The sequence below is a fragment of the Arachis stenosperma genome, chromosome 3, assembly GCF_014773155.1.
Source record: "Arachis stenosperma cultivar V10309 chromosome 3, arast.V10309.gnm1.PFL2, whole genome shotgun sequence".
Taxonomy (NCBI): domain Eukaryota; kingdom Viridiplantae; phylum Streptophyta; class Magnoliopsida; order Fabales; family Fabaceae; genus Arachis; species Arachis stenosperma.
This window is the reverse complement of record NC_080379.1, coordinates 142,422,714-142,437,315: the sequence shown is the minus strand read 5'-3', so window position 1 is coordinate 142,437,315 and position 14,602 is coordinate 142,422,714.

Genomic DNA, 14,602 nt, shown 5'->3' with positions numbered 1-14,602 from the left:
CTTCCCAAAATTTGATCAGAGTCTCTTGCTGATAACGTGTTGTAAAATAAATAAATAAATAAGGAAGAGGTAATAAACATAAAATAAAGAAGTATAATTAAATAACAATATTCATCACAATTACTATATCAATATAATAAAGATGATTAATATATTTACTAATATTAATATATATTGTAACTTAAGAATTCATAGAGAAAAATAGAAAGGAAAGAGAATTTTATGTGTTATTGCAGTGTTTATTGTCAGAGACTTAAGCCTCTATTTATACATGCATGAAGCTTTGACTTTTCAAACTTCCTTAATCACATAGTAAACATTCTTTCATTGAGAAACTGAGCTGCCCGAATATTAATGGGCATCCAACTCAGCTCTCAATCTTATCACAACAAGGATGAATTAAAAAGTACATTTGTACTTTTTATTAGGTGTGAATTGTATAACGACTATAATAATTCAAAACTAATTAAATACTTTTTTTATTTTACTAATTTTTTATTCAAAAATCTTATTTATACATTAAAATAAGTTATCATGTATTTTTATATTTTTATACGTATAAAAAGTCTAATACAAATTAGCCACTCATTTTATATGTTATGCAACTCCCATTCTCTTTCAGATCTCGCCGCCTCCCTCAGAACCTCGCTTCCTTGGCCCCTTCTTCATTGACCACCATCATTCTTGTGTCACCGCCACGCTGGAGGTTGGACGGTTCACCGCTGACACTGGTCATTCCTGGTTTTTTACCATTTTTCCTAGTCGTTTTTGCTTTTTCGCCGCTTGGCGTCTCATTTTTTTTCCATGCTGGACTGCCTCCTTCTTCGCTTCTGTTCTGCTTCCCTTTAACTTCTAGTTTCGATTTTCTCACCTGGTTCCAGATCTAATTTACTAAGTTGCCTTGGTCCTTCCTCCTTTGTCGTCACTCCTCTTCCGTGGTAGGAGGTTCTGGCTTGTGAAGCTCCTCCCTAGTCAGTGGTCCACTACTATTTCTGCTTCTACTTGAGTATTGTAGTTTTCATTGGAGTTTTTTTACTTTTTTTTTTCTATTTGAGTCTCTTCCCTCCAAATATCATTTCGTGCATTTCAACCATTTATCAGAGCATATCCAACGTGATAATCCATGACAAATTCTCATTGTGGGCTTTAGACATCAGAATAGTTAAAACTTCAAAAGCAATTATAAATAAATAAGGTGAAAAAGGGTCTCCCTGTTTCAGTTCTCTCTGTAGAGTTATTTTCTTTGTTAGGCTCCCATTAATCTTAAATTTGTTATGAAAATTTTGACACATTTCATGACCTTTTTCGTCCATTCCTTGTCGAATCCAAAGGCCTTCAATGTTTCTTATAGGAAGTCTCACTCCATTCTATCATAGGCTTTGTTCATGTCTAGCTTCACAGCCAAATATTAAGAGTTCTTCTTTTTTCCTTTTGTTGTTAGGACATATGTAAGACCCCGGATTTTTTGGAATTATATTTGCAAAAGATGATATTTTCAGATATTTTTATATTAGTTGGACGATTTCTTATTTATGATTTAAAGCTTTAGTAATTGAAAAATAATGAGAATTTTATATGCTTCAATTTCAATATTTAGATTTCAAACCTCATTTTATGAATAAAAAAATTTATTTGATTATCTCTAATTCTTGAATTAGAGTATTTATCTAAAAATAATTTGTAAGTTGATGAATAACTAGTATTTTTATATATAATTATTGTTTGATTAAATTGGTTTTTAATTACTACATTACCCCTATTTTTATTAAAAATACACTAGCCCTAGCCTTTTTCCCTAAAACAAAACCTTAATCCCCAAACCCACACTCTCCTAACTCTAATTTCATTACAGACCCGCACCCTTCCTCTTCTTCCAGCCGCCGAAGGCCCCTCCCCTCACAACACTCTCACCTCACTCATCAACACACACACACACACACGAAACACTCACCCACGGAGAGGGAGAGAGCACGAGAGAGAGAGAGAGAGAGAGAGAGAGAGAGAGAGAGAGAGAGAGAGAGGGAGATGCCGAAAACTTTTAGTCGCTGTTTCGTTATATATTGCTGAGATTTTTACGACGTTATTGCCATAGGGTTGAGTTCCGATTATTGCATGTCACGATTAAAGTTGCTGCTGTTGCTGTAAAAGTAGTATGGAGCTGTGGTTGTAGGCGGCTACTGCTGTTGCAGGCTAGAAGAATCTTGATGTGTTTTGTGGTTGAGGGGTTTCGACTTTTTGAGGTAGTCTTTTTTTTAAACTGTTTTATTAATGATAATTGTTACAAGTCGATATTGATACGAGAAATATAGTTTTATAATTACATGAGTCTTACGGATTAAACTGAGTTGCTTTGGATGAATGTAATTATTTGCCTAATTGATTTATTAATTGTTTGAGAAGGCTGGGTATTCTGATTTGTTGGTTGAGTTTGTTGAAATGGATTTTGATTATGAGTACAATTGATTTGTGATTGACAAGGATGGTGGTTAATCATCTTGTGTATTGATTTGAGTTTTGTCCTTATTACTATGACCATGTTTAATTGAAGTATGATTGTAAAGGCTTGTTGTTTTGATTATGATTGGGATTATTATTAAAATGAGATGAATATGACAGATGATGTGGGGTTGTTGGGACACCCACGGTGAGGACGTAGATTTCATTCTATTCACGGATAGATAAGAGGAGGTCAAAGATTCCTTCTCTTTTTACGATGGACAAACGAGGTTAAGGATTCTCTCGTTGTTACATCGGATAATTGGATGGAAGGTTGAGGATTTCGTTCTATTCAATTCCTGGTTGTGGTGTGGGCGAGTTAGGTTGAGGGTTCCCTTTAGGGATGGCAACGGGTCCCTATGAGGGCGGGGACATGCCCCCCCCGGCCCCACCCCCTGCCCCCGTCACCATAATCCGCCTCCCATCCCCACCATGAGTAACAGGGACCCCGTATCTGTCGGAGACCTGGATATTTGTGGATTTTACAAATTAACAATTTCAAACACAGAATATTAACAATTGAACAAATCCTAAATTTCTAAATAAAAATTCAACAATAATTTCCCAAAAAGAGATAAAACTCAGAAGATTAATAATTTCAAACAATTTCAAATATAGAAAATTAGCAATTGAACAAATCCTGAATCCCCAAATAAAAATTCAACAACAAAAGAAACCAATCAAATAATTTGAAACAATTTGAAACATTGAACAAACTCTAAACCACAAATGTTAAAAAAACTCAAAAGAAACTAATCAGAGAAAGGGACTTATTGATGCGGCGACGATGAGGCTTCAGGAGGCAGTGACGATGAGCGGCAGAGAGGCTGTTGGAGGCGACGATGATTGTGCTGGTGGTGGTGATGATTCTGCTAGAGACGGCAATAAAAAGGAAGACCGATTAGGAGGCTGCAATGATGATGAATGGGCATGGAGCAGGAGGCAGCGACAGTGAGTGATTGGGTGGTAATTTGCGATGTGAATAGGGGAGGGAGGCAGTGACCAACGATGAGGCTTGTAAGCGGGAAAGATATAGAGAAACTTGGACTGGTTGGCGACGTGACGATGTGAGAGGAAGACAGTGGCGACGATGTTGTTGGAGAAGAGAAGTAGTAGCTGGAGGCAGAGAAAGAAATAGGTAACTAGGTCAAGGTGAGGCTGTTGGGTGAGGGAGAGAGTGAATCTGAAGTGAGCCTGCTAGGGTAACATATTAGGATTTTTAACTTTATATATATATATATATATATATATATATATATATATATATATATATATAGGTATTTACGTAATTTCATATTCGCGGGTACTATACTCGTGGGTACCTCTCCCCCTGCCCCCGTGATGTGTGAGCATCTTTCCTATCTTTTCCTAGTGAATTTGCATTCAATTTGTTGAGTTTAATCAAAAATTAATTATCTTTTAGCCACTATGGATGCTACTTTGAGTCGTGTGAAATTCTGTTTGTTTTAGGTAGCATTCGGATGGATTTGATGGAGTTTTCGCAGAAAAAGAGAAGAAGGCGAATAATGCTGTCAACCTTGACCTCTCTGCACTCAAACCTGAATAACTCAAGCTACAGAAAGCCAATTGATGTGATTTTAGTGGCGTTAGAAAGCTAACTTCTAGAGCTTTCCAACGATATATAATAGTCCATACTTCTTCTCCATCAATTCGGCCAAGGCTGTGCCTAACTTGAGATTTCTCAAGTTAGGCGTGGATTATTAAGGAATCAAGTGGTCCCCAACTCTCCAAGAAGCAAGCACGCAATCTTCTATTAATTCTGATTTAAACTTTATTTTATTTAAAAATAGGAAAAGATATTATTTAGTTTTAGGAAATATATTTTACATTAATTAGGATTAGATATAAAAGGGAACAGAATTTCTTCTCATCAACCTCATTCCGCAATTTACAGTTTTACCGGAATCATTATTTTCTCTCTGAACCAGGAGCAACTAAACCTCCACTGTTAAGGTTAGGAGTTCTGTCTATTGTATGAATTGATACTATTAATTTTCTATTTTAATTCATGTACTGTGGTGCACGAAATTATGATCATCAACAATGGCGCCAAAAACTTGGTAGCGCTCTCAAACGTGAATCACACTTTGTCACAACTTCACACAACTAACTAGCAAGTGCACTGGGTTGTCCAAGTAATAAACCTTACGCGAGTAAGGGTCGATCCCACGGAGATTGTTGGTATGAAGCAAGCTATGGTCATCTTGTAAATCTCAGTTAGGCAGATGATAAATGGTTATGGAGGTTTTCGAAAATAATAATAAATAAAGCATAAAATATATGAAAGAGATACTTATGTAAATCCTTGGTGGGAATTTCAGATAAGTATATGGAGATGCTTTGTCCCTGTTGAATCTCTACTTTCCTACTGCTTTCATCCAATCCTTCATACTCAGTTCTATGGCAAGCTGTATGTAGGGCATCACTGTTGTCAATGGCTACTTCCCATCCTCTCAGTGAAAATGGTCCAAATGCTCTTATCACAGCATGGCTAATCATCTGTCGATTCTCGATCATGTCGGAATAGAATCTATTGATTCTTTTGCGTCTGTCACTATGCCCAACAATCGCGAGTTTGAAGCTCGTCACAGTCATTCAATCCCTGAATACTACTCGAAATACCACAGACAAGGTTTAGACTTTCTGGATTCTCAAGAATGGCCGCCAAAGGGTTCTAGCTTATACCACGAAGATTCTGATTAAGGAATCCAAGAGATACACGCTCGTTCTAAGGTAGAACGGAAGTGGTTGTCAGTCACTCATTCATAAGGATGGATGTTGATGAGTGTCACGGATCATCACATCCATCAGGTTGAAGTGCAACGAATATCTTAGAACAAGAATAAGCTGAATTGAATAGAAAATAGTAGTAATTGCATTAAAACTCGAGGTACAATAGAGCTCCACACCCTCAATCTATGGTGTGTAAAAACTCCACCGTTGAAAATACATAAGTGATGGTCCAAGCATGGCCGAATGGCCAGCCTCCACAAATGGCATATGAATTCGAAAATAGAAAAAAGGACCCTTAGTACAATAGTAAAAAGTTCTATTATACTAAACTAACTACTAGAGTTTACAGAAATAAGTCTAAGTGCAGAAATCCACTTTCGGGGCCCACTTTGGTGTGTGCTTGGGCTGAGCTTGAGCTTTGCACGTGCAGAGGCTTCTCTTGGAGTTAAACGCCAAGTTGTAACGTATTTTTGGCGTTTAACTCTGGTTTGTGACGAGTTTCTGGCGTTTTACTCCAGAATGTAGTATGAAATTGGCGTTGAACGCCAGTTTGCGTCATCTAAGCTCGAACAAAGTATGGACCATTATCTATGGCTGGAAAGCTCTGGATGTCTACTTTTCAACGCCGTTAAGAGTGCGCTATTTGGAGTTCTGTAGCTCTAGAAAATCCATTTCGAGTGCAGGGAGGTCAGAATCCAACAACATCAACAGTCCTTTGTCAGCCTGAATCAGATTTTTGCTCAGGTCCCTCAATTTCAGCCAGAAAATACCTGAAATCACAGAAAAATACACAAACTCATAGTAAAGTCCAGAAATGTGAATTTTGCATGAAAATAATAAAAACATCACTAAAGGTAGCTAGATCCTACTAAAAACTACCTAAAAACAATGTCAAAAAGCGTATAAATTATCCGCTCATCACAACACCAAACTTTAATTGTTGCTTGTCCCCAAGCAACTGAAAATCAAATAGGATAAAAAGAAGAGAATATACTATAAATCTCAAAATATCAATGAATATTAGTTCTAACTAGATGAGCGGGACTTGTAGCTTTTTGCTTCTGAACAGTTTTGGCATCTCACTTTATCCTTTGAAGTTTAGAATGATTGGCATTTCTAGGAATTCAGAGTTCAGATAGTGTTATTGATTCTCCTAGTTAAGTATGTTGATTCTTGAACACAGCTACTTTTATGAGTCTTGGCCGTGGTCCTAAGCACTTTGTTTTCCAGTATTACCACCGGATACATAAATGCCACAGACACATGACTGGGTGAACCTTTTCAGATTGTGACTCAGCTTTGCTAAAGTCCCCAATTAGAGGTGTCCAGAGCTCTTAAGCACACTCTTTTTGCTTTGGATCACGACTTTAACCACTCAGTCTCAAGCTTTTCACTTGGACCTGCATGCCACAAGCACATGGTTAGGGACAGCTTGATTTAGCCGCTTAGGCCTGAATTTTATTTCCTTGGGCCCTCCTATTCATTGATGCTCAAAGCCTTGGATCCTTTTTACCCTTGCCTTTTGGTTTTAAGGGCTATTGGCTTTTTCTGCTTGCTTTTTCTTTTTCTTATATATATATATATATTCGCAAGCTTTTGTTATTCACTGCTTTTTCTTGCTTCAAGAGTCAATTTTAAGATTTTTCAGATTATCAATAACATTTCTCTTTTTCATCATTCTTTCAAGACCCAACAATTTTAACATTCATAAACAACAAGATAAAAAATATGCATTTTTCAAGCATTCATTCAGAAAACAAAAAGTATTGTCACCACATCAATATAATTAAACTAATTTCAAGGATGAATTCGAAACTCATGTACTTCTTGTTCTTTTGTATTAAAAACAATTTTCATTTAAGAAAGGTGAAGGATTCATGAAATTTATTCATAGCCTTAAGACATAGTTGCTAAATACTAATGATCATGTAGTAAAGACACAAACATAGACAAACATATAGCATAAAAACCGAAAAACAGAGAAATAAGAACAAGGAATGAGTCCACCTTAGCGCTGGTGGCGTCTTCTTCTTGAAGGACCAATGGCGTCCTTGAGCTCCTCTATGTCTCTTCCTTGCCTTTGTTGCTCCTCCCTCATAGCTATTTGATCTTCTCTAATCTCATAGAGAATGATAGAGTGCTCTTGGTACTCCACCCTTAATTGGTTCATGTTATAACTCAAGTCTTCTAGAGAAGTGTTGAGTTGTTCCCAATAGTTGTTTGGAGGAAAATGCATTCCTTGAGGCATCTCAGGGATTTCTTGATGATGGGCTTCCTCATGCGTCTCTTGAGATCCATGAGTAGGCTCTCTTGTTTGCTCCATCCTCTTCTTAGTGATGGACTTGTCCTCTTCAATGAGAATGTCTCCTTCTATGATAACTCCAGTTGAGTAGCATAGATGATAAATGAGATGAGGAAAAGCTAGCCTTGCCAAGGTAGAGGGCTTTTCAGCTACTTTATAGAGTTCTAGAGAGATGACTTCATGAACTTCTACTTCCTCTCCAATCATGATGCTATGGATCATGATGGCCCGATCCACAGTAACTTCGGATCGATTGCTAGTGGGGATGATGGAGCGTTGGATGAACTCTAACCATCCTCTACCCACAGGCTTAAGATCCAGTCTTTTCAATTGAACCGGCTTGCCTTTAGAGTCTCTTTTCCATTGAGCTCCTTCAACACATATATCCATAAGGACTTGGCCCAACCTTTGATCAAAGTTGACCCTTCTAGTGTAGGGGCGTGCATTTTCTTGCATTATAGACCCTTCTAGTGTAGGGGCGTGCGTTTTCTTGCATTATAGACAAGTTGAACGCCAACCTTATATTTTCCGGATTGAAATCTAAGCATTTTCCTCGAACCATTGTAAGATAATTCTTTGGATTCGGGTTCATACTTTGATCATGGTTCCCAGTGATCCATGCATAGGCATAGAACTCTTGAACCATTAATATTCCGACTTGTTGAATGGGGTTGGTCAGAACTTCCCAACCTCTTCTTTGGATCTCATGTCGGATCTCTGGATACTCATTTTTCTTGAGCATGAAAGGGACCTCAGGGATCACCTTCTTCTTGGCCACAACTTCATAGAAGTGGTCTTGATGGACTTTTGAGATGAATCTCTCCATCTCCCATGACTCGGAGGTGGAAGCTTTTGTCTTTCCTTTCCCTTTTCTAGAGGTTTCTCCGGCCTTAGGTGCCATAAGTGGTTATGAAAAAATAATAAAGCTATGCTTTTACCACACAAAACTTAGAATATTGCTCGCCCTCGAGCAAAAGAAGAAAGAATAGAAGAAGAAGAAGAAAATATGGAGGAAGGGGGAAGAGATGTGTATTCGGCCAAGGAAGAGAAGAGAGGGTTGTGTTGTGTGAGAAAGCAGAATGATGGAGGGGTTTATATAGTGGAGGGAGAGGGGTTTGGTTCGGCCATTTAGGGTGGGTTTGGGTGGGAAAGAGATTTTGAATTTGAAGGTAGGTGGGGTTTATGGGGAAGAGTGGATGGATGTGAGTGGTGAAGAGGTGATGGGGAAGAGAGATTGAGGTGATTGGTGAAGGGTGTTTGGGAAAGAGTGTTATTGGATTGTGTGAAGAAGAAGGTGAGTTGAGGTAGGTGGGGATCCTATGGGGTCCACAGATCCTGAGGTGATCCTGTGGGGTCCACAGATTCTGAGGTGTCAAAGATGAATCATCCCTGCACCAATTAGGCGTGTAAAACGCCCTCTGCATGCAATCCTGGCGTTTAATGCCAGATTGATACTTGTTTCTGGCGTTAAACGCCAGCTCTATGTTTGTTTTGGGCGTTCAACGCCAGTCTGCAGCATGTTTCTGGCGTTGAACGCCAGTTCCATTCTTGTTTCTGGCGTTTAACGCCAGCTCTCCTCAGGGTGTAATCCTGGCATTTAAACGCCAGACTGCTGCTTGTTTCTGGCGTTCAATGCCAGATTCATGCTCTGTTCTGGCATTGAACGCCAGCCAGATGCTCCTTACTGGCGTTTAAACGCCAGTAAGCTCTTCCTCCAGGGTGTGCTATTTTCTCTGCTATTTTTGATTCTGTTTTTAATTTTAGTATTTGTTTTGTGACTCCACATGATCATGAACCTAATAAAACATAAAAGAACAATAAAAATATAGATAAATAAAAATTGGGTCGCCTCCCAATAAGTGCTTCTTTGATGTCAATAGCTTGACAGTGAGCTCTCATGGAGCTTCACATATGTTCAGAGCATTGTTGGGACCTCCCAACACCAAACTTAGAGTTTGAATGTGGGGGTTCAACACCAAACTTAGAGTTTGGTTGTGGCCTTCCAACACCAAACTTAGAGTTTGATTGTGGGGGTTTTGTTTTACTCTGTATTGAGAGAAGCTTAGCGTGCCTCTTTTTCATATCTACAGGGGGATACCCTTGGGCCTTAAACACAAGGTAGTTCCCATTCAATTGAAGGACTAATTCTCCTCTGTTAACATCAATCACAGCTCCTGTTGTGGCTAGGAAGGGTTTTCCAAGGATGATGCATTCATCCTCTTCCTTCCTAGTGTCTAAGATTAAGAAATCAGCAGGGATGTAAAGGCCTTTAACCTTCACTAACACGTCCTCTACCATTCCATAAGTTTGTCTTATTGATTTGTCTGCCATCTCTAATTGAGTTCTTGTATAACTTGGAAAAGCTCTTTACTTGAACAACAGCTTGAAAACAATTTCTCCTAAATTCTAATTATCTGGATTTAACGGGATAAGTGACATATAATCCTCTTATATTTGGGTAATTAGGATTTTTGTGGGATATAAACTAGAATTGAACTTCACCTTCTAATTGGAATTAAGTGACCAAGGAATTGGCGGTTGATGAATTTTAGAGGAGACAAAAAAGGTCTAAGGAATTAGGGCTTAGTCACATATAGTTTGCCATGAATTAAATCTTGCATGATTAAAATAGTTAGTAAGAAAAGTCAATCCGGAATGATAGATATCTCTGAAGCCTTAACTGTTTCTACATATATTATTCACATCAATTTACTGTTTTCTTTCTGATATTTTGAATTTTCTGTTTGATGCATTTAAACTCTCAACACTCTTTTCTGCTTGTCTAACTAAGTAAATTAATTAACCATTGTTGCTTAATTCATCAATCCTCGTGGGATCGACCCTCACTCACCTGAGGTATTACTTGGTACGACCTGGTGCACTTACCGGTTAGTTTGTGGTTATAAACTTCAGACCAAGTTTTTGACGCCGTTGTTGAAGATTGACTGTGACTAACAACTACTCGTTGTTTGATTACTTAGATTAGATAGTTTTTCCTTTAATTATTTTTTTAGTATTATTAATTTTTATTTTCCATTTTTTTCCTTATTTGTTTCCTTTTCGTTCATAACCCCCCTCCCCCTGTCTTCGTTTGGTTTGATTTTACTTTCCTTTTAATTTTGACTTCCTTTTACTTGTTTTCTTTTTTTAGTCTTTAGTTGCCTTGTGCATTCTATTTTCGTTGTTTTTTTATTTTATTTATTTATTTCATATTACTTCATTCGGTTCCTGACATAAATTTTATTTTTTTTTATCTTATTAGTTTTATTTGCTTCGTGGTTTTAATTTTCAAATTTTGCATCAATTGGTTTTTTTTAATTTCTGAAATTAAGTTTGATGTCCCGTAGTAATTTTTCTTTTAAAAATATTTTTTTTAAATATTAATATTTTTTTGTTTAATTTTTAAATTTTTAGTTCACCTCTTTTCATCTATTTTTGAATTTTTGTTTTATTTTTATTATTCTTTATTTTATTTCGTTTTAAAAAAATTTCTGTTATTTCTTCTTTACTTTTCTGTTTATCACATGGTGCGTTTAATTTTGTTTGGTGCTTTGTGCTAAGGAAAAATAATGGAGAGAGATCACATGGGTTACTACTCACACCCAAGTAGTGATTCATATTATTGTGGATGGAGGAACTATCCGAATTTTGATTGGCAAAGTCAAAACTAAAGAAATTTTAGTACTCCATGTTCCAACTATCAAAAACCACCATCTCCATATACATACCAAGAACCATCCTCTTTCTACCTATCAAGAGCCACCATCTCCCTATTCATACCAAGAACCATCCTCTTTTTACTCTTATCAAGAATCATCATCTCCTTCTTATTCATATCAAGAGCCACCATCTTCTTATTCATATCAAGAACCATCAGATCTTGAACTTCTCATGAAAGAATTCATACATGATATAAAGACGAGTGTCAAAAATGTAAAAAAATATGTGCAGTAGATTATTAAGTCACAGGAAGAGGAACAAGCAAATTCCTTCCCAAGAGATATAATGCAAGATCTTATAGAAGAAAGTGAGAAAATCAATCAAAGGAGTTCATACTCCAGTGAATTAGAAAACTTTCCACCCTCACACATGGAAAAAGAGGAAGATACAAAAACAAAGGAGGAAGATGCACCAACAAAGAAGGAAGATGCACAAACAAAGGAGGTTGTAACTTGTAAGGGATGAAGACAATTATGGGAATCTACACTCCAATGAAGCAGAAAGTGGCATAGAGGGTGAGTTTATTGAACCACCAATTCAAGAAGTTCTTGATGAAGGGTACACTCTAACCATCACACAACACCCAAATTTTAAAATTAAAGAAGTGAAGGCAATCAAGGAAAGCACAAAAAAGGGGGATTGTGACCAAGAAACAAAAGACAATATCCATGAAAAAGAGAAGGTAAACAAAAAGCAATCCAACCTCTACCCCAACAAGCAAGGCGAATCAAGCTAATAACAATAAAAGAAAGCTTGTTAGGAGGAATTTATATCAGGGGCACTAATTTTCACCTCTCCCCCCTGGAGACATTTCTTTTAACCAACTGGAAGAATAGGAAGAAAATTCAACAATCAAGTGTCAAGCTAGTGACATTAAAGAAGCGCTTGTCGGGAGGCAACCCGATGTTTTCGGAGGCGAATCATCTTCACGGAGGAGCATAGCCTGAAGAATGAGATGGCCACTAGGATAACTGAGGTGGTTGAGTTCCTTTCATTCTATATTTCCTCCTGTTCTTATCGTGTTATGTTCCTATTTTCTGCTATTTTATCTTAGTTATTGCATGATCCTTTGTTATTTCAATTCCTAGGTTCTAGTTTAATTTGTTATTCTTATTCTGTTATTTGCTTTTAATTATGAAAAGTGTCTCATGTATTGCTCACTGAGCTTGAATCTAAAAAGAAAAAGAAAAGAAAGTGGTATATTGCATGAGAAACTGAGTTATAGCTAAGAGTAGTCTTATTTACTTAAATGTGGTAGTGTTTTATGTGATTCTAAATGCATGACATGAACAGTGCATATCTGAATTTGAATCAAGGGATGTTGATGTATAAGGAATAGGAATTTAGAGAACTATTATGAATTATTTGAATTTAACAAAAGATTAATCCTTGAAGCAAAAGAAACAGCAAAAGAAAAATAAAAGCAAGGTCCAAGGCTCTGAGCATCAATGACTAGGGAGGTCAAACATGATTAAAAGGTCAAAGAGTTGTTTTTCTAGTCATATGCTTGTGGTGTGAATGTATCAAGTAATCCTTGAGACAGAGCACTAAGAGTCAAGATCAAGTGCATATAGCAGATTATGCCCAATGCTTTGAGCACCACTGTCTGGGAGTAACTGAAAGAAAAATCAGAACTTAAAGAGAGTTCCCCAGTTAAGTGCTTGTGGTGTTTTTGTGTCAAGTAAAGTTTGAGACAAAACATTTAAAGTCACAGCTAGGTTCAGGGTGCAAAGCACCCAAGAAAAAATAATTAAAAGAAATTTGCTGTGTTCAAGGATTAAACTAAAGCATAAAATATTAGAGAATTAATAATATTATCCAGATTCTAATTCCGAATGACATTAACATTCTTTTGATTCAAAGGATAGTGAGATGTCAAACCTATTCAGGATTGCAGTTGTAAACCCTACTTTAAGAAGAGGCATGAGCTTAATTGAAGTTTCACTCTCATGCAAATTCACATCCTAGGCCTATATTAGTTTTGGTTGCTTGAGGACAATCAACAAAATGCTCCCCATATCTGCTCCCCAGTAGGTAAATCCCGCGGATACCCGCTCTGCTGGGGGAAACTACCATCCCTAGTTCCCTTCTTGCTGCATCACGGTCTCTCTTTATTTGTAGAGTGTGATGGACACTATATCCTAAGAGTGTGGCAGACACTATATTCCAAGAGTGTGGGAACACTATATACACTGAAAAGTGTGGCGGGTACTATATCTCAAGAGTGTGACGGGCACCATATCCCAAGAGTGTGGCGGATATTATACCCCAATAGTGTGGGAGCACTATATCCCAAGGGTGTGGATGCATAACAAAGAGACAATATCCGGGTTAGCTACCGGATGTGTCAAGTTCTGGCAGTTTAATCGACACGTGAGCTCATGGCCAATAGAACAGACATGCATCATATGCATTTATGTGACATTGTTTGGGTGTGCATATTTCTGTTTAACTGGTATACTTGCTGTAATTTCTCTTGATTTTGTTTGAATTTTATTACTTGTGATTGTGATTAGTTGTTTCAGATTATGGTGGATGTGTTACAGTGTATTTTGCGCCAGAGGTCGTGATTTGATTTTGTGTTGGGTCAGAATCTGTGATTTGGTTATGTTTGGGCCGGAGACCATGATTGGATAAATCAGTGGTAAGTTTAGTTAGGTTTTTTCTTTGGTATGTATTGTAATGTTATGGAATGGTATCAGATTTGGAGTTCTTATAAGTATGATGTGAATATTAACTTTCAACGATTAATTGTTGTGATTTTAAAAATATTCATAAGACGAACGATGATCACTATGGTTGAAATCCATTCTTTTCCTTACATATATCCTCTTATGATAATTCTAAACTTTTTGGTGAGACCGTGTGGTTAGATTCTTACCCACTACGGATTTCTGTTTTCAGGACGTACAAGGTAGCTTATGAAGTTTTCTTCTGCACATCTGATTGTATATATAGTTATAGTTTTTCCTCGCCTTTATTTTTATATTTTGTAAGAGGGATAAGAGTCGTGATTGTAATGATATGTACGTATGTAATAGTTGTAGTTACTTGTATAAGAAGTATATATATATATATATATTATAATATATAATATATATATTATAATATATATATATATTATATATATATATATATATATATATATATATATAAGTGTTGTGAATTGTATCTATGTATGTTTGTAAAAAGAAAAAAGTATTTCCAGTTTTTCAATGAAAACAGTGATATGATTTCGAGTAAAAAGCTCCTATTTTTATTTTTAAGAATATAGAAGTCGTCGTAATATCCTCACTATCAAAGTGGCACAGCCAAAAGTGTGACATTCTG